This window comes from Amblyomma americanum, chromosome 8, assembly GCF_052857255.1.
Source record: "Amblyomma americanum isolate KBUSLIRL-KWMA chromosome 8, ASM5285725v1, whole genome shotgun sequence".
Lineage (NCBI taxonomy): Eukaryota > Metazoa > Arthropoda > Arachnida > Ixodida > Ixodidae > Amblyomma > Amblyomma americanum.
In genome coordinates this window covers 101336822-101357481 of record NC_135504.1, presented here as the reverse complement: position 1 = coordinate 101357481, position 20660 = coordinate 101336822, and positions in this window count along the sequence as shown.

The following is a 20660-nucleotide window of genomic DNA, read 5'->3' as shown; positions in this document are numbered from 1 at the left end:
CGCGCCGTATGGGAAGGAATTAAGGAGGGTGTAAGAGAAGAAAGGAAGAATTAAGTGCCGCAGTGGAGGGCTTCAGAGAAACTTCGACCACCTCGGGATCTTTAGCATTCACTGACATCGCACAGCACACGGGCGCATTAGCGTTTCGCCTCCATCGAAACACGGCCGCCACGGTCGGGTTCGAACCTCGGTACTCCGGATCAGTAGCCGAGCGCCTTAACCAGTGAGTCACCCCGGCGGGGTTCAGGTATACCCCAAAATAGCTTTTCGTACTCCAGGGTGGCAGAAACTTCCGGACGGGCTTCGGGAGCGTTCCTGAAACTAACTATTGAACTGACAAAAGTATTAAAAGCAAAAGGATTTAAACTGCGGTGTAAGAATGTATTCTTACACCTTATTCTTGCACCTTGTTCTTACAATCCTATTCTTGCAATTAGCAAACGCACATTGAGTGCTGTAATATGCCAGATACCGCCCGATAATTTCATACGCATTTGGTGAACAAAAATATAGATGAGTAACAGACCTTTTTTGTCGTCTACATCAGGTAGATTATTGCCAGTTTCCAGTCTGTAATGTGATAAACTGAATACAGGTAGTTTTACATTTTTCAAGCTTAAAATAAAACCTACACTAACACATGTTATTACACGTGTTTAGTTTCCGTGCGTTCATGTTTTTCCTATTCATTGTGAAACATTTCTCGACACTTATGAAAAGCAAAAGGTTTTTGAGGCGCGAGAACCTTTTCCTGTTGTGGGTAAGCTTAAGGTTTAAGTATGAAATGCTTTTAGCTCCCGTTGTCAGTGATATTCAAGTGACGTCGAGGCGAAATCGAGAGGCAAAAAACGGGCACTGATTTGCTGTCATCTGTGCACTGATAGCCTGTTATCTAGGCGCCGAAGCGGGGTCATTCGTGCAGCGAACGAGATTTAAAGGGCCCATGAAAAGGGTGTTTGAGGTCGACTATCAAATGATTGCATTATGTAGAGTATAGGCCACAGATAGTAAGTTCCGCGTATAAAACATCACAGCCAGCCGTTAATTTTGCTGCGGAACGATTTCGTCCACCTGGGGATATTTAACGTGCACTGGCATCGCACAACACATGGCAGCCTTTTGCGTTTCACCTCCATCGAAAAGCAGCCGCCACGTTAAAGTTCAAACCCGGGTACTCCAGCTCATTAGATGAGCGCCTTAACCGCTGGTACACCGCAGTGCGGTGAAGGGCTTTCGAACGAATCCGAGCGCAACGTGTCATGTAGCGCTCGTTATGTCAGCAGCGAACTGCCATCATAAGTCCGCCCCTTGGGAATTCCCGTGCTTGGTTAGGTTTGGTTGGGTTTATGGGGGTCTAGCTTTCCAAAGCAACTCAGGCATGGGCGACGCCGCATTGAAGAGCTCCGGAAATTTGGACCACCTGGGGTCCTTTAACGTTCAGTGACGTCGCACAGTACACGGGCTTTTCGCATTTTGCCTCCATCGAAATTCGACCGCCGCGGTCCGTGCGCGTCGGCAGCCGGCGGAGGGGCGGAAAGTGCAGAAAGCGACGAGAGGAGCGGGAAAAGGTCGAAGATGCGGAAATTCAAATTGTGACCGCATACAACTCAGCGTGCACAAAACTGATCAAAGACTTTTTGCTCGAGGATATTTGTGAAGCGGCGTCCTTTAGCACGCTCAGCATATCGAATCTTTGAGACCCCCTTTCACGGCCTCTTTAGCCAGACCAGTTCTACGCTCTTAAGTCCTCGTACAATACCGGCCAACAAATGATACGTACTACAGCTTCCGCACCGTACCCAACGACGGTCCACGGTCCTACACACTCACGGAGGTAGAAGACAGCCCGACACCGGCGGTCCCGGCAGCAGCAGTTTGAAGCATGTTAGCGCATCTGGAATCTAGAGCAGCCCCACACCGCCATCAATAAAGGTGACAATATTAACGCGATAGCGTTAAGGGCCCCGTTTCGCAGAAAAGCCGATGTCGTCGTCGGCGGCGTTGGCAGTGAGCGAAAAATCCCAGAAGCAGTAATAAATAAACCGAGTAGGAAACTGAACGAGTTGAGGAATCGAACCAGGGCATCCGGAGTGGTAGACGAGCACATTAACCACTTCGCTACGCCAGTTCTTGATTGTTTTTTATTGCCTGTTTTGCCAGTTTACACCAGATCACAAACATATGTTCTGCGCGGTACACTCAAACATCGAGAGCGGACACGTGCTTCACTCACGCGAGAAAATCAAAACTCTTTCAAGGAACACAACTTTCCCATCAACTCGTTTACTTCATCTCCAAGACATAGCTCCTTGTACACTTCACGCAGCTTATATATGCTTTCTTTGAAGTAATCTCGGAGAGACCGCGCCTCTTCATCGCAGTGTCGTACAGCCATCCTGCTTCGCCAAATGCTGTGAAAGCCAAGAAGGAAAATTACATCATATTTATAAAACTCTGCCTCAACGTCCAGGAATCGTATCCTATACGGCGTCAAGGCTAAGCCTTTCTTTATTGAACGCTGGAGCACCGACCAAAACAGCAGCGCATCCCAGCAATCAATAAAGACTTGTTCGATTGGCTCTGGTTTGTGCACAACAAGCAGTTAGCAGCCCATTGTAAAAAAAGGGCTGTGGTAAAGCTCTGGTTAACGCTACTAGAATTGCAAAAGCTTCGTTTCCGCGGCACATCCCCTACGCAGCGTCTCATTCTGACGCTCTCGAGAACTCGAGCCGGTCTGTTCCGCAGTTGAAGAGTCATTCCGGGACGCGGCACGACTTCTAGTTTCATGTGAGTTACGACGCTTCTCGAGTCGTGCAGCACGTTCTCTGGCGTCTCTTGAGCGCGTCGTCACTTTCTCGCTGCGTTCTGTCGTCGTTGCGTCTTTTTCGCGCTCTCCATAACGACTACAATACACTGACTGACAGATGTTGCTGAAAGCAATTAGGAAAAGGAAGGAGCACGGGCCTGCCCACTGGCTCAAGCCGAGCCGCCCTCGCTGCCGCGTGCTGAAAGTAGGAGACTTAAAAGATAGGAGCGAAATATAGAAAAGCGCCGCGCTAATAGGCCCAGAGGCCCCGGTCCGATCCCGGAGGCAGTGCAATACCGGGGTGACCCGGCTAAAGTGCGTCTAGCACTCCGCCATATTTCAAAAATAAGCTTAATATCTTGGGTCCAAGGACCGGCAGCAGATAATAAATCAGGTATCATATATCAGTTCCGCCACCACCCATACACTATACAATACACCGAGGCGAAGCGCATAAATATACAGCCTCCGCGAGGGGACACCTCTTCTCCCTCTACTCCAGCGGAGCACATCTGGTGGAGCGAGCGGCGACGGCAGCGGCGTTGACGGCGGTGCCATCTGTTGCAGGGCATCTGCGGCGTTGCTAGACAACGGCAGCTCAAGGTCGGCCACGGCATACGGCATGCGACATACAGCATACAGCGCGGCGAGCTGAACTGGCTCGCTGGCTGGCGAAATAAAGCTTTCGCCTTAAAACAATCCCTTCACCTCCATCCATGTTTTAACTGGCTCTCTACCAGTGTGCAACTTGAAGCAAAACGTCTTCACACCCGCTGGCAGCACTATTTTCCTTACATTTTTTTAAAACATTTCCTCCTTGGCTTCCACTATACAGAGATCGATGTATTGGCTCGGGGAAAACACAGTCAAGAATATCTTTTAGCAATTTCTCACGCGCGACACTTGAAAGGTATTCCAAAATGAACATAGCAGCTAGACACCGAAAAGCAAAGATCACTTATTTCAAAAATCTTCTTTCACTCATCGCATCCCATCTAAAGTGGAAATAACATAGTTTGGCAAAGCCGAAGAAAAACTCACTTGAATAAAAATCCGCGTTAAAGGGTCGCGTTGATCTCGAAGAAACAAAAATCTTTACACCACGTGCCTAAGGTACAAGTGTGGCAAACAAGAACCCGCTTTTCTCAAACGCAGAAATAAATTATCGCGTTTAGGCCTCTCCCATGAGGACTGCCAAACAAAAACTGAGAAGAGACGGTGTGTCGTTTGATTGTTAACTCGACAGCACAAAAGGACCTCCAACAATTAGTACGCTTTTGAAACCAGGTATCCTATACATTACAAATATTTGCGCGCGCGAATATAGAGAGTTCCTTTCCCGACTACTCACGTGTACGCGTGGACAATTCTTGAAATTTCTCCTTCCGAAGGTCATCGTTATCTCGATACTTGTAAGCATGAAACAAAGGCTTTGAAGTTCAGTTTCTGTTCCAAAGGCCCGCACATTTCTAGAGAATAACAACGCTATTGGTTACATCACAAAACCTGCGAACAAACGACATCTCATGTTCTAGGCTGCTGTGGTCGCTACAAAAAATTGCCGCATCATCGTCATAAGCCAATACTTTAAATTCACATCCTTCTTGTTCAAAAATACGAATAGATTTGTTATTTACTACATTCCTGAAAAGTGGCTCTACGTACAGAGCGAAGAATAACAGGGACAATGGGCTGCAGCCTTGCCGCACGGATGCACTCACGGCAATTCTGTCTGTGAGCTCTTGGTTAACAGCCAGATCCGTGGTACAGTTACTATAAGCCATTTTAACCCCTTTTAAAATTACTTCCCCAACGCAAACATGTTCGACGATTTTGAAACGAATATCATGACATACACGGTCAAAGGCCTTTTCTAAATCAATCTGCAACATTGCTACTCACCTAAACTGAGCGTCACAGCATTCCAGTGCACTCCGAGTGGCATCAACATTCGTGAAGATGGTCAGCTCTTGATTTCCCCACGTCTGGTGGGGGGCAACCAGGGTGTCCATAACTGATGGTAAACATTTCGCTTATGTTTTCATAAAAATTTTATAATCAACTTTAGTAAGAGCTATCGGCCGATAACCAGTAACTTGCTTAAGCTTAGCAGAATGGTCAGTTTTAGGTATAAGTACTGTATGCCCGCGCGAAAACGACGGTGGTAAATTACCAATTATAAATGAATCATCATAAACGCGTAGTGAAATGAGAGCAGTTTCGCGTTTAAACGCCTTATAAAATTCTGCTGTTATCACATCAGGACGATGCGATTTCCGCAAGTGGAGCTCATCAACAGCGTATTCCAATTCCACTGTTGATAAGTCGGCAGACAGGCTGTCACTGTCTGCACTGGTCAGTCGGGGTTACAGATTTAAAAATTCAACCTGAAAGGCCTGCACATCCGCCGATTTGGAAGCAAACAAATCATGGTAATGGTGACTGAAAGCCTCCCTTATCACCTTCGGATCGTCCGTCAAGGCACATATGTGTTCCATTTATAAAATATCTTTTCTTTTAGTGTATCTTTCTTCTGTCGTCAAATTCCGCTTAGTGGGCATATCATCTGCCAGCAAGCAATCTGTTCGTGCACGGATTGCAGCTCCCTGAAACCTTGTCACATCGATAGCCTCAAGCCTGGCTTTAACATCGCTGATAAGATCAATGTATAGTCCCGGAGCTCTATTTCCTCCGTAATTAATTTTTTAGTATCTGTTTCAGCTTTTTTGCTCGGCTTTTTCAGCACGTTTAATTTGTAAGGACCTTTCGACAGCCCTTATTTTCCCCCCTCCTTTTCCCCCATGCAGGATAGCAAACCGGTTATTCTTCCGGTTAACCTTCCTGCCTTTCCTCCTCCTCTTCCTGCTAGTCTGCCATTGTGCTGTAGGGTCAGTTTATGGCGTTTCCTCTATGGCAGGCGGATATTTTCAGAATCGGGAAGCACTCAGACGTGATGAATAGCTCACGCTTGGATACGATAGGTGTTGTTCTGACCGTGTTCAGTTTGAGTTTGGGTTTGACTACTACGTTCCACAGAGGAAGAGAGACGCGGTTTGCTATTGCGACGCGGTTTGTCCTCTAAAGTTTAGTGCGTTGCGCACACTGGATAGGCAACGCGCCCACCCTGCCAAATAGCAGTTAAATTAGTGGTTGATAGCCAAAGGTTGGTCGCCCAATGAACGCTGCCGCTTATTGCTGCAGTGGCGCGTGTGTGCCGCAGCGTTGTCAGCGCTAATGCATACAGCCCACATCCCCCCCCCCCCCCTCCCCTGCCGCGTACCTCAAAGCGCGATTGCGGCGTTCACTGCCCCAGAGAACCAGTTCTTCGCATTTTTTCTGCATTCATTTCCTCAAAATAATCGGAGTCTATAGCGTTGTCAACGCTAACGCCAATGCACACAAAGAACGCCGAAGGTCTGTAGCTGCAGTGCCGCGTTTCTGCTACAACATTATGAATGGCAACACATGCGGCGCACATTTGTTACTAGTGCCGCGTTGTTTAAAGCTCGACTGAGGTGTCCACCATCCCTGGAGACCAGTTATGCGCTATTCATTTGCTTTCCAAAAAAAAAAAATGGAGATTGGGATTGAAGCGGAAAGTTTCACTACGCCAGCTTTTCGAGCCCTCAGCGGGGCCGCAAGTTTGACCTTGCATTCAAACAAGGAAATACCGCCTCCCTCACAAAGTTGGTTTAATAAAAAGGAAGGAAAATACTTTTGCTAGCCCCGGCTGGCGGTGTGCTCGGCTTGAAGCACTATGGCACGGGTCGGACCGGTGCTGCACTGCCTCCGGGATTGGCCCTGGGCATATTAGCACGCGCCTTTTCTTTCTATCGTTGTTCTATCATTTAACTCTCCTACTTTCAGCACGTCGCAGCGAGCGTGGCTCGGCTTGAGTCAGTAAACAAGCCCGTGTACTTTCCTATTCTTTCTTCATATCAGCAGCAGCAGCAGCGGCAGCGGCAGCGGCAGTGGCAGCGGCGGCGGCGGCGGCAGCAGCAGCAGCAGCAGCAGCGGCGGCGGCGGCGGCGGGCGGCATATGAGGCACCCATGCTGGGGAAGCGTAAATAAAGGATAGCAGGCAGATGGAGAAATGAAATGAAAAAGGGTAGGAACAGGAAGAGAGGATATGGAGGGAGGTGCCGATGGAAAGTGAAAGTTGGTTTTAACAAAAGGAAATGACGCCTGCCTCACATTGCGCCGTTTCCTTTCCCCCCAAAAAACAATTTTTTTTTCAATTTGATTCTGAAATTATATGCAGAATCTGCGGGTAGTTTGGAGTCGGATTTGTTTCTTTATTTCCGCATATAACGAGGGATAATACAGTTGTTAATATCACCGAAGTTATATTAAATATGTACTCTCTTGTGTTAGCACTTTTAAGGCCGTTTCGAGGAAAGCACTTCGTTTAACGAATAAAAATGCCTACCACTGTGACTGCGTGTCAGTATGGCTACCCATGGTAACCGCCAGTCGATCGACCACAAACGTAGCTAGGGACATGCAGCTTTTCGCTTTCGAACACATATAGTATGGTGGAGCTGCCATAAAAAGAATCTAAACCAATAAGCTCCTGCCTGCACCACTGACGTATAACAGGCCGGACCCAATCGTAAAATAAATGAAAAGGCCCGAAGGCAATCCATCGTTTTGTCACCCGTAGGTAGAAAAATAAAAGAAAGGGGGGAAATGCTACAAGCGACCCATCGCCGGGGGAAAGGGCCCGGGGAGACTCCCCTGATCTCCCCAAGGACGTAGCGGAGGGGGTGGGATGTAGGGTATGAGAAATTGGAATTGAGAAAGGGTTATGGGAATTGGGATGGGAATGGGGACAGCGAGATTTTGCTCTGATCCTTCATTTGACATCGACTCCATTTCTGGCCCGCCTGGCCATGACAGGTAGGGCATCGAGGTTTTCCAATGGTGCGGCTCCACCACGGGATGCACGACCACCCACTGGCTCCGACCGTCGGAGACAGGAAAGAAATAAAAAAACTCCTAACTTGGGGTCCGCAGCCACCTGCTCCTCCACGATTTTAAGGGTTGGATCTTACCGGCCGGTTACTAGCCGTCGACTGTGTTTCGCGGTTTTTCAGACAGTTAACCAGAGGTAAAGCACCAGGATTTCTTTTAAAGAAGAGTAAATGGCGCTGTAACTGTGTAGCAGATATCGGAGGACAGCCGTACCACGCCATAAGGGAGGATGAACCTCTGGCTGACTTGGTCATAACCACAAGCAACGCGAAATCGTTACGAGCCACGTCAAAGGACGGAGACGGCTTTCTCTTTGCATATCCTGGATTAATTGACGGAATCCAGAGTTTTCTTTGATCCCATGATTGTGTTTATGCGTCTTGCACTTAGTATTCAAGAACTGTTCAACAAAGATGAATGACTCAGAGACCGACAGCTTGCGGAGCCGTCTTGTCATCAATTTCCCGTCTTACACCTTTGCAGTGAGCGCACGTCGTTGCAATGCTCTTGCTATAGTATGTTGCTTATGTTTATGAAGGCAAAAAAAGAAACGAGTACTCAGATACTATGACAACGCTATACTGAAATCGTTGCCTGGAATTTTTAATCAATTACATCTTACTATTGCACGTAAGGCACCTAAAGATCTCATATTTCTGTCATTCCTGCTTATCTGCCACGGAATTAAAAAATGGCGCTGGCTTAGCTCCGCTATGCCAGCATATATGTAGCGGGAGGTACGTTTCCTGGCTGAGCTTGTTGTTGGCACTGTACGTTTTGCAATGAGAGACATGTCCGCTTGAATTGTTCGGATGAGAGGTGCACTTCCGGAAACGCGAATGGTGTGATCAATCACACGACGGGCCTTCACATCCTCTTCGGTTTGATGCCGTTTACTGACGCCTTCCATTGGCTCCATCTCGGCGGCTATGCGGCATCTATTACGCCCGGCAGGCTGGCATCTTCGTTTGGCAAGGCGTTTCTCTCTCTGTTCGGGAGTGTCCGCCGCTCTCTTCGCCTTCTAACGCACATTCTCTCTTTCTTGAGTAGCCAACTGCCATGCGACAACCTCAGGATAGGAAGAGTTAATGTTCTCATCTCTATACCGCCGTTTAGCAGTGGCTGGACTCTCCTCCCTTGCGTCCATATCAAGCGTTGCAATACAGCCGCCGAATACATCTCCGGTTTTTATACGCGATGCTGCGCGTCCGACAACACGCGGCCCGGGTAATGAACGCCGTCTGACGTCATAACAAACGGTGGCGGCGGCGAGCCGAGTGTGTGACGTCATGCCAGATGGCGCCACGAGCACGCAAAGCCCAGTAACCACCTCACATATCTCGGTGGACACCCGAACCGCGCCGTAAAGGACAGGATAAAGGAGGGAAAGAAACGACTTAGCGCGCGGCGCACCCACAACTCCTTCCCGGTTCCCATGGCAACGGCGCATGGGCGCAACTGGCCTCCCGCATATACCATGCTCAAATATCTCGGTGGACACCCAAGCCGCGCCGTAAAGGAAAGGGTAAATGAGGGAGGGAAACGACAAAGTAAGCGGAGCACCCTATCCTTCCACCTGGTTGCCATGGTAGCGGCCCATGCGCAAAGTGGCCTCCCGCATGTACCATGATAGCGAATGCGCACCACTGGCGTCTCGCCTGTACCGCTAAATGCCTTGAGTGGCTCCCGCTACTAAAAATATCGCTGCAGTAGTACTGCTGAACCGGTTAGAGAGCGAAAGCGGGCAACAAGACGCGTCTTGGCGTCTGAATCGTTGATTGCATTCCGCACACCACATGGGCGACGCGCCCACCCTGCCACCCTGGCAGGTGGCAGTTAGCGATTTATCGCGAGTCGGCCACTCAATGAACGCCCTGGCCTATTGCTGAAGTGCCGCGCGTCTACCACAACGTTGTCAACATAATGCATGCACCCCCCTCTCTCTCAACACTGCCGCGTACCTCAAAGTGCGATTGAGGCGTCAAGTGACCAAGGGAGCCAGTTATTCGCTTTCCTTTCCGTAAAATCGTGGAAGTCTACGACGTTAACGCCCATGAGCAGAAGGAACGCCGACGCCGCGTTTCTGCTACAACGTTGCCAATGCCAACCCATTCAGAGCGCATCTGTTTCTACCGCTGCGCCACGAAGGTTAAAGGGCCACTGAGGTATCCACTGTTGGGAGGCTAGTTATGCGCCTTTCCTTCGCTTAATAATATTAATTTGATTTGGGGGAAAGGAAATGGCGCAGTATCTGTCACATATCGTTGGACACCTGAACCGCGCCGTAAAGGAAGGGATAAAGGAGGGAGTGAAAGAAGAAAGGAAGAGAGAGGCGCCGTAGTCCAGAGCTTTGGAATAATTTCGACGACCTGGAGATCTTTAACGTGCGCTGACATAGCACAACACACGGGCGCCTTAGCGTTTTGCCTCCATAAAAACGCACCCACCGCGGTCGGGTTCGAACCGGGGAACTCCGGATCAGTATCCGAGTGCTCTAACGACTGAGCCACCGCGGCAGGTCCTTTCCTTTGCTTTGGAAGAAAATTTAATTTTGACGTTATCGTTGACGTCATAATCTCATTATTCTCTCTCAAGCGCTCGGATACTGATCTGGAGTTCCCGGGTTCGAACCCGTTCACAGTGATTGCGTTTTTATGGAGAAAAAAAGCTAAGGCCCCCGTGAGCTGCGCAATATGTGTGCTGTTCCCTCCACAATGCCATCTCTTTTTTACTTTCTTCTTTCACTGCCTCCTTTAGCCCTTCCCTTACGGCGCGATTCAAGTGTTCAACGATATAAGAAACAGAAACTGCGCCATTTCCTTCCCTTCACCCAAAAAAAGCTAAGTGTTTATTTAAACTTTGACCTTTCACTTTGACCTTCACCTTCGACATTGGCCTTTGACGTTGACTTGACGTGGAAGTGCCTCGTGTAGCATGTGGAAGAACACAATAGTTATACCATGGCTCAGTCTAGGTTTGACCTCTGCCTCACTTGAAAAGCGAAACCGCGAGCACCGCGAAATCATTACAAGGCAGCATAGTGAAGCGTTAGCTTCAAAACCGGGTTTGTGTAGATATTAAGAAAGGAAATTCTACCGTGATTTGTATTGCTCGGAATGGACATGATTAATAGCGCCGCGGCCAATTCTCGGAGACGAATGCGTGCTCTCACATTCCTCAGCGCATTCCCCATCTCTCTATGAGCCATGGCGAGAGTGATCAGTGAAAGCGATGTGAGAGTTGGTTTTGAGGGAAGCTGAGGCCCAAAATTACTTGGGCGACTTACGTGCAAATGAAGGAAATTACGTGGGATTAACGCGAAAGCATTTAAATTCTATTCAATGTCTGATGAGCATAACTGTCTCACTTATCACGGCGGACACCTGATCCGCGCCGTGAGGGCTCAAGAAGAGAGTCAAAGAAGAACGGACGAAAGAGGTTAAACAGAGGATAAACAGGCTAGGTGTCAATTAGGAAAATATTTCATTCAAAATATTTATTAGAAGGAATCTTTATTATCTGAAAAAAATGTAGACCATCCATCTCGGTCGCCAACAGCCACAATGCACTCAAGTGTTTATGTTGCTAGGGTCCATAAAACTGGCAGCCCGGCGGGTGGCAGTGGTCTGCACGGCCGGATGCTCAAGCGCAGCATGGTCTTTCTATCTTCCCTGGCCTTAAGGTTGTTTATATTTTGTCTCACAAGATGTTTGCAGCACTATGAAATGTGCGGCTCTCTCATCCAATCAGGATGGCGCGCACTATATGACTGTGTTCCTAAGCCCGTGTTGCGCCACCAACTAATGACAGGTGGCTCCAGCCATGTAAAACAACGCGTAATATTCGTTGCGACGGAGGCGAAACGCTAAGGCGCCAGGGTACGGCGCGTGCATCGGGAGTGGATAGCCACCTGTTCATACTGACCGCTTACAGCTACCCCAGGTCACAGGCTGGACCAGCGAAATCCGCCATACTCAACGCCCTACAAATCGCAGGCCAAAACCCAACCCTAATTGTGGGCGACTTCAACGATCAATACGCGCAAAGGTGACCCGCAACAACATCGAGGAAAGTCACGGCCCTAATAGATTTTATTCAGCAAAGAGGGCTAACCCAATACATGGACCCCATGCGAACTACCAGGAGAGGCAACAGCATGAACAGCGACACGTGCCCAGACCTCACGATAGGCAAATATCTCCAAGACTTAAGCTGGAGCAACATCAGACAAAATCTGGAACGTGACCATTATATCATAACGTCTAAAATAGTCAATGGCAATCTCAAACACAAACCCAGAAAAAAAGAGAATCACCGACTGGGACAAACTTATGACGATCCGCGACTAACATCAAGAACCGATTACGGACCTAGAACAGTGGACACAATCCCTCCTGTCAGATGTGGGAAAGGCCACTAAATAACTAGTATATGACATAGGCGTAAATACGATTCACAGCAGACTTACACACATGTGGAAGGCAAGGCAAAGCCAAGAAAAAAGATGGCTTAACAAAAATACAACAAAAAGCCTAGAAACAGAAAAGTCACATTCACGGAAGAAATTCACCACCACTCCGCAGAACTCGCGAAAGAGCAGTGGAACCATGTCTGCGATCATTTAAATGGCGACCTAGGCACGAGAGAGACGTGGAATCTTCTGCGGCATCTCGTTGATCCGGAATTGAACAAAGCTACGACTCGAAAGGAAATCACCAATATTTTTAGCATAGACGCGAGCAGGGATCAAGATATAAACACGCTACAGCAAAAGTACTTCTGCTGAACCCGAGAGATAAAGTTCCTACCCAATTATAAAAGACAACCTAACCCAATCCTGGTCGCTGACATAACAATGGCGGAAAAAAGAGCAGCCCTCCTTAGGATACGCCCGACATCCGGTCCGGGAGACGGCGGCATTACCAATAAGACACTCAGAAACCTAGACGACGCTTCTATCGCAGCCCTCGCGGATTTTGCAAACGAGTGTTGGAGGAACGGAAAACTCCCAGCGTCTTGTAAACATGCCATCGTTAAATTCATCCAAAAAGCAGGCAAAAAGCTCGCGCTCGAAAACCTCAGACCTATTTCGCTTCCCTCTTGCACAGGAAAACTGATAGAACACGTAATACTGGACAGACTGCAGTCCCACATGCACAGAGAGAATTTATGTCCGAGCACTGTGGTCGGATTTAGACCACATTTATCAACACGGGATACGATGCTCAGACTAGCAAGCGAAGTCCTATCTCAGGAGGAAGAAAGGAGCAGAACGGCGATTCTAGCTCTAGATTTGACCAAACCATACGATAACGTCAAACACAAAGCAATCCTAGATTCTCTTTCACCATTGAATGTAGGCAAAAGAACGTTTACCTACATCAATGACTTTCTCTCAGATAGAACGGCCAAAATGCAAATTGGAACAACCAAATCCAACACCTTAAGTTTAGGAGACAAAGGAACGCCGCAATGATCTGTCCTGTCACCCTTCTTATTCAATATAACCCTCCTCAAAATGGCACAAGAACTCGCCAAGATCTCAGACCTAGAACACTCTTAGTACGCGGACGATATCACCCTTTGGACCACCAAGGGAAGTATCCGCACGATACAAGATACGCTACAAGAAGCGGCAGATGTAGTAGTAGAGGAGGCACAAGCCGCGGGACTTGAGTGTTCGCCCCAAAAATCCTAAGTCCTCATCCTAAACCCAAAGCGTCAAAGAAAAATAGATGCCTGAGACGAAAAGCTACGCGGAAGGGGCAGTCATCCCAAAAGTGGAAACACTAAGAATATTGGGAGCGCTGATGCAGTAACAGCAAAAATACGACACACTAATTAAGAAACTGAGAAACTCCGTCAACCAAATCTCCCTCCTCATCAGACGCATTGCGAATAGGCGAGGATGAGTTCAAGAAGACGAGACCAGGAAACTAATCTAAGCCTTCGTTCTTAGCTGAGTAATCTACTCTGCACCATACGTCACCATCACAGTCTTGAGAACAGGACGACCTGGATGCTCTAGTAAGACAATCCTACAAAATTGCGCTCAACCTTCGCTAGTTACACCCCAAAACGAAAAGCTGCTACAGTCAGGAATTCATAACACCTTAGCGGAAATGACGGAAGCACACCTCACCGCACTATACGACAGACTATCAGGCACTGAAACGGGATATTTCATCCTAAGGAAGACAGGAATACAATATGAAGGAATCCATGCACACCCCTTGCCAATTCCAAGTCACGTGCACGAACACTTAATATTCCATCCTCTGCTCAAAAACATGCATCCACGCTACCATACGTGCAGAAGAAAGGCTAGGGCAGAAAAACTACACGAGATTTTCAGTTCAGAAAGACACGGCGCATGTGGACGTGGTAGAACATGCGGACAGAGACGCCTCTTCTCTGGCAGTTGTCGATCATCGAGGTTCTCCCGTCGCATCGGCGAATATCGGTAAAACAAAATTTCCAGAGGAGACCGGAGAAGCTGCCACAGCTTTAGCCATTACCTCCACCGCTGCCAATTACATCATCAGCGACAATAAAACCGCAATTCGAAATTTTGCCAAAGGCAGGGCTCACTCCGCAGCAATAAAATAATATCACAAAAATCTCCAATACCCGCCAGATCACATTGATCTGGGTCCCCGCCCATTCGGGCAATCCTAGAAATGAGGCGGTGCACCAATTTGCCCGAGATTCGTAGTTAACCGGGAGGTGCGCTACCCCGAGCTCAGGTCTGCCAAGGAGCGAGTGACGACCTACAAAGAAATTAATACCCACTTCAAGAAACAGACACATCTTTCCAGAATCACATAAATCTTTAAGCAAAACACGTCAGCTGGCGGCAGCTCCAAACATACACCTTCTGTAATCTGTACATGTATGCTATATGGTTCGCAGAGCAGATTATCCCCGCCTGTTCTGACTGTGGACACCATAAGGCAGACACACCAACCATCCTATACTAATGTAATCAAGACAAGTCGTCAAGTCTGCAGTTCTCTACCCAATCGCAGTGGGAGGCCGCGCTGCTTAGCTCGGACCCGGAGGTTCAACTCCGAGTCACGGAGCGGGCCGAAGAAGTCGCCGAACGACATCGTCGGTCGGCCACCTCGCGTCCGGCCTAGAAGAGGAGCCCACCACGGAGAGGAGAGCGTCACCCCAAACCGCGCCTAACACCTCTTGTTTAATAAAGTTTACCTCCTCCTTCATCTGATGCACCTCAGGGAAGCTCGCCGCAGCCTCAGTAAAAGACGGCAGCGGCAGAACCACAATGGTAAAGTACGCGCTCGCATCACTGACCTCACCCAGCCAGCTTCCGAGTATGCTGCCCAGCTCGTTGACAATAACTGGGTAGATAGACGCGACAGCGCAGCAAGAGAGATGTCGAGCCTCGACACTTGGCGGCTCTTCAGGAGCCTCTAAGACCCATAACAAAGGAACACCTCGCTCGCGCGATACACAATATTCTAGGAAACACACAGCAGCTAGCGAGCGTCTTACGCTCGCAATACTTCAGTCGGGATCAAGTTTCGAGCGGGCAGGATTATTCGTATGCAGGCAGCCATAATCCCGAACTGGGTCAGCTTTTCTAGCTTCACCACCTTTGCGTGGCTCCTGCCAAAATGCGCAGGAGGACGCGTCCGGCAGAGATAAGGTCACATCAGACTCTTTGCAAACCTTCCCAATCGGGCATACGAAACCCTAATTGATTTTATCAACGCCTTTGCACTGGGGACACTTCGTTGCCCCCCGATTGGAGGACATAATTTGTAACCTTTATCCCGAAGGCGGGGAAACGGTTAACACAGGCAACATCCGGCCATCTCCCTCACTTCATGCATAGGAAAACTGACGGAAACGATGGTCAGTGGCCGCCTCTCGGAATATCTCGATAGCAAGAACATCTTCGCCGACACAGTCCTCAACTTCCAACCTCATAAGTCTTCACAAGTCATCCTTTTAAAGCTTCTTCGCCGAGTTATCGGACTCATAGAACACCCACACAATGAGAAGATAATCCTAGCACTCAATTTGAAGGGTGCGTTTGATAATGTTAAATACTGCGTCATAATAAAAATTGTCAGCCAGACCAACTGCGCTCCCGTACATTCAACTACATCAAACATTTATTAACAGAGAGCTTCGTCTATATACGCCTACAACAGACAGAATACGGCCCGTTTTAGATGGCAACGGGGGACACACCACAAGGCGCTGAGTTGTCCCCGCTTCTCTTTAACATTGCCATTATCCACCTCCCGGAACAGCTTACGGGTGTCGGCGGCGTTCAGCATGCACTCTAACCCGATGACATCACCATCTGGCCCACTACGGGAAACATAGGAGAGATGGAGGAATGCCTGCGAGCAGCAGCGAGCAAAGTAGCCCACTATGCTACGTACGGAGGTCTCCAGTGCTCCCCGTCCAAGTCTGAATTTGTGCATGATCGACAGTTTCCGAAATGAGAAATCTCCGTTCAGCTTTCTTTCCGAGTACTCGGAGATCCGAATACTCGGTCTCATCATTAATCAGCATCGCAAGGCAGATACAAACCTTGCCAAGCTCCACAAAGTCGGCGACCTGGTGGGCCGAGTGGTTGGCCGCGTTTCCAACAAGCAAGGAGGGTTGCAAATAAGGATGTGGTGCGGCTTGCCCATGGCTTCGTAACTATTCCAGTACTGTACTCGAATCCTTACCTCCGCTTACAGAAACACGACGAAGATTGCTTGGAGGCTGTAGTCCGCAAAATTTGCAAGAGAGCCCTCGACGCCCCGATCTCCACTTTAACGCGCGACTACGCACGTTGGGGGTCGTTAACACTTATCGAGAACTTCGCGAGGCACATCTCGTTAACCAAAACCCGCGTATTGCCCAGACCGTGTCCGTTCGCCGAATCTTGGACCGGTTACATATCAAGCATTACCAAGATCCGATGGAACGACTACGAGCACACGAACTACGGAGACGCGCCCTCAATGTTCAACCCCTTCCGCCTAAGATGAACAAGGAGGACCATAATGGCCGGAGCCAGGTCCGGGCGGATGCCCTGCACCGCCACTATGGCTCAAACAAACTCGTCTTATACATCGATATTTCAGGCCGCTAGTACTCCAGGAGGGAGTGGTGCACGGCTGCAGTCACACAAGAGGGAACAGAGGTTGGTCGGCGTCTCGTTCACAGCGCCGAGCTCAACTCATGCGGAGGAGGTAGCGATCGCCCTCACCCCTCCCATCCCGCTTTTTAATTCATCCCTACCGACTCTCGCGGACTCTGTCCCAACATTTATTTCTGTTGGATCACTCCACTTGCTCCCCAAATTCGTCGCCACAGTACTCGCGACTGCGATCCAACCCATTGCTCAATCATATGGTTCCCCGGCCACGAAGGCATGCCAGGTAACAAAGCCGCCCATGAGGCAGCCAGCGCACTAACTTACCGGGCATCATTCATTCCATGGGAGTACCTTAACCCAGATTACAGCCCTCTTCTTTCTTTTAAAGATATTACTGAGCAATGTCGGGCCGAACACCGGCGCTACCCGACTCCTATGAAGGGACTTTGTAAAGCTGGCAAAAGAACTCTCTTTAGCCTCTTTACAAACACCCTGTTGTGCCCGGGGGTTACCAAGCACTTTAACTATTCTTTTGACGGCCGCTGCTCATTCAGTGGGGAGGTGGCCAACACCATTCACATGGTTTGGGCATGCAGGTAGAATCTTTCTCTCCCCCCATCACCCCTTCCCCTACCCGAGAGAACAGGAAGGCAGCTCTGCTCGGCTGCCAAGAACTACTGGCCCACCAGGCTCTGGTTCGGCGGACCTGCGCAGCGGTCAGGACCAAGGGGGTCTCGGAATGAGACTCCGCCTTGTATTGTAAGGGGCGAGATCTGCTAGGGGCCTCTGAGCGATCATCTTTCTGTATATATATGTTATTAAATGCTTTTCACCAATAGCGCTCTGTTCGATGTCAGTGCACGTTAAAGATACCCACGAGGACAAAATTAATCCAGAATTCTCCACTGCGGCACGTCTTTTTTCCTTTAATCTCTTAGTCTCCCCTTCATCCCATCCCTTACGGCGCGGTTCAGGTGTTCGCCGATATGAGAGACAGATACTGCGCCATTTCCTTTCCCGAAGAACGAAACCAAAAAATTGGCTGTGGTTTACCTATGATCAAGCGTTCTTGAACTGCGAAAGCATCGTTTCTTCGGCACGTCGTCTACGCACCTTCTCATTCCGACGCTCTGGAGAGCAGAAACCGGTCTCTTCCGCCGTTGAAGAATCACTCCGGGACATGCAACGACTTCTTCTAGCCGCATCTTTGTTGCGACGCTTCCGCAGTCGTGTGGCGCGTTCTTCTGGCTTCTCTTGAGTAAACAAACAGACTGCAGCATGTAAGTATAGGAAACGCACTGCAACAAACACACTGCTGACCACTGTCTTACTAACAGCCGCTCAAATACAATCGAGAAAAAGAATTATCTCTGTTTTATTGCTCCCTTGTTCGGGACTATATTTCGCGCCCAGTCGGCATCTGATAGCCCGTTTACATTCGCTGTATGTTTCCATGGGGTACTCGAATATCTCGGCAGAATCTGAAATCTCTTCTCTTGCGGCGACTGCGAACAAAAATTGCCAGTGTTCGCAGCAGTAGCGACAGTAACTCGCACCAAAGGAGAACGGGAAGTGTACAATGGATGTTCATTTGTTCCTACGGTGACTACGAGATGGAACTACACAGTGCAGTGCTAAAACATTTTTGGCAGTTTTTTTCTTTTTGCTTGCCACACCAATTGGGATTTAGCGATTAAATCTGACCCGTGCAAATCTGTGCCTCACCCAGAAGTAGCGCAAAACTGAGCATGAAACGTCACCTCTATGCAAAAGGTCGGCAACAGCAACATTTTTCTTTTAAATGTGTTATTCTGAAGCGCCACTCACTGTTACGACTACGAGGTCGAGACAATCTGAACGTGCTGCGTAAGAAAATAAGCAAGGTACGACTCGCAAGTGCGCTGTCCTCAAAATTCCATGATCGCCAGCAGGTACCTGCGACGCCAGGCAATGATGTCACTTCACTCGATCAGCGCAAGGATCCGTTTTCTTTTTTGTAATCTGAATCCGACGTCCTTCACCAACCTCCACAAGATCGTTTCTTGAGCTTCGGAAGGTCGTCGTCCTCAATTGCAGCCTTTAGCACACTGTCCAATGTTGGGACTTCTCTCTTCGCGAACATACTGTGCACTTTGAAACGGATGGCAAGGACTGTAAAGCTATCATTCTTTACTCTTCGCAAGCTTGAAATCTTCACGTCGGAAGGTATTTTCTTTGGAGACGCCAGAGACGCTCTGCCTTGATTCTGGCAACAGTACAGGGAGATACTCCGCTGTCCTCGCTCGCAGCATTGAGAACTTCCCGAACAGACTTATCCGGAAAAAGTATCCTGGTACACCTTTGCAATTGCTTGCTTGGCGTCCGTTGAGAGCTTGAATGTACGAACCGTCAAGCAAATGCGCACAGGAGAGGTGAGGGGGGCCGCTGAGCTGGACGCCATTTTCTCAAAAGTGAGAGGCAGCGGGTAAGAGTAAACAAGGCGGCCAGGGCAGCGGGGACAGCAAAAACGTGAAATGGAAAAAGACGAAAAACGCAAAATACAGAATCATAGATCTAGATTGATTCTCTCGCAATAAGAGGCTTTTTTGTCATGCTGATGACAAATGTATTATTCACGAAGCCTGTTCTTTTTCGCTCACCACAATCAACGCACTATTTTGTGTGGCGGATGCAGGTTACACAAAAAAGAGTGCTACCTTTGGCAGCGTTCCACCTATTCTATAAAGCCGAGTGCACATTACGGCAGCATTTCGAGCCCTCATCTTGGCAGCGCCGTGGCGGCACCGCCATCACCACGCGGTCACGTGCTGCGGAGCAGCTGCCGGTGGCGCTGCGCCGTGGCTATTCACGTGGTGCGGAGCAACTGCTGCTGCCGGCGGCGCGGCGCACCGGAGAAACCGAGCTGCAGCAGCTGTGCGCATGCACAGCTGTCGCAGCTTTTGCAAATTCCGTTTACGCTTCAACAACCCCAAGGCTCACTGCCCCTCTCCCCAACCTTGCGCTACATAAACAAGTCAGCATTCCTGGTCACTGATTGGACAGAATAAAAGTTACCATCTCGCAATCAGGATTTAGGACACATCATGATATAAAAAACCCGGTAGTCATATCTCATTTACATATTTGGTATTGTTTCTGCTGGTTTAAACGATAGTCTAAGGGTGCTTCCTTGTCTGCTTCGCTAACATTTTTGCATTTCACATGTGTGTTTCCTTTTATGAATTTTCGTTGTCTTTCTCTATCTTTTAATGCCATTTTTTATTGTATCCACACAGTCAGGTGTGTTCTGTGCCTTCTACCAAGTCATCATATGTTCTTGATAGTAGTAGTTGTAATAATAACTTTAATCATAAGAATATATGGGTGGGTCTCAGTGTAGAGGCACTCTTCACATCTTTTGATGTGGTCTGTGGCTCTTTCGGCAGAGTTGGAGCCCCTAGTTCAGGGCCCCACTGAGTCTTGCCACCAGGTAGGCTTTCCGGACAAGTCCTGCCTCTACCGCCGGATCCTCCCTGGAAAGCATCCTCTCCCACTGCTCCACACTCAGGATTCGGTTTATTGCAACCGCTTTTGTTCTCCTTTCACAATACGTTATATGAATTATTGTGTCTTGGTCCTCGCACCACGGGCCTTTGCTGCTATATAGCCCAGGGTGGTTCTTGCTTTAGATTCTGGAAAGTTCCCGTTTGTAGCTGTCTCCAATAGACCGCTTCTTGCTGGTGGAGATTTTTGTGAGATGGGGGATATCTAACC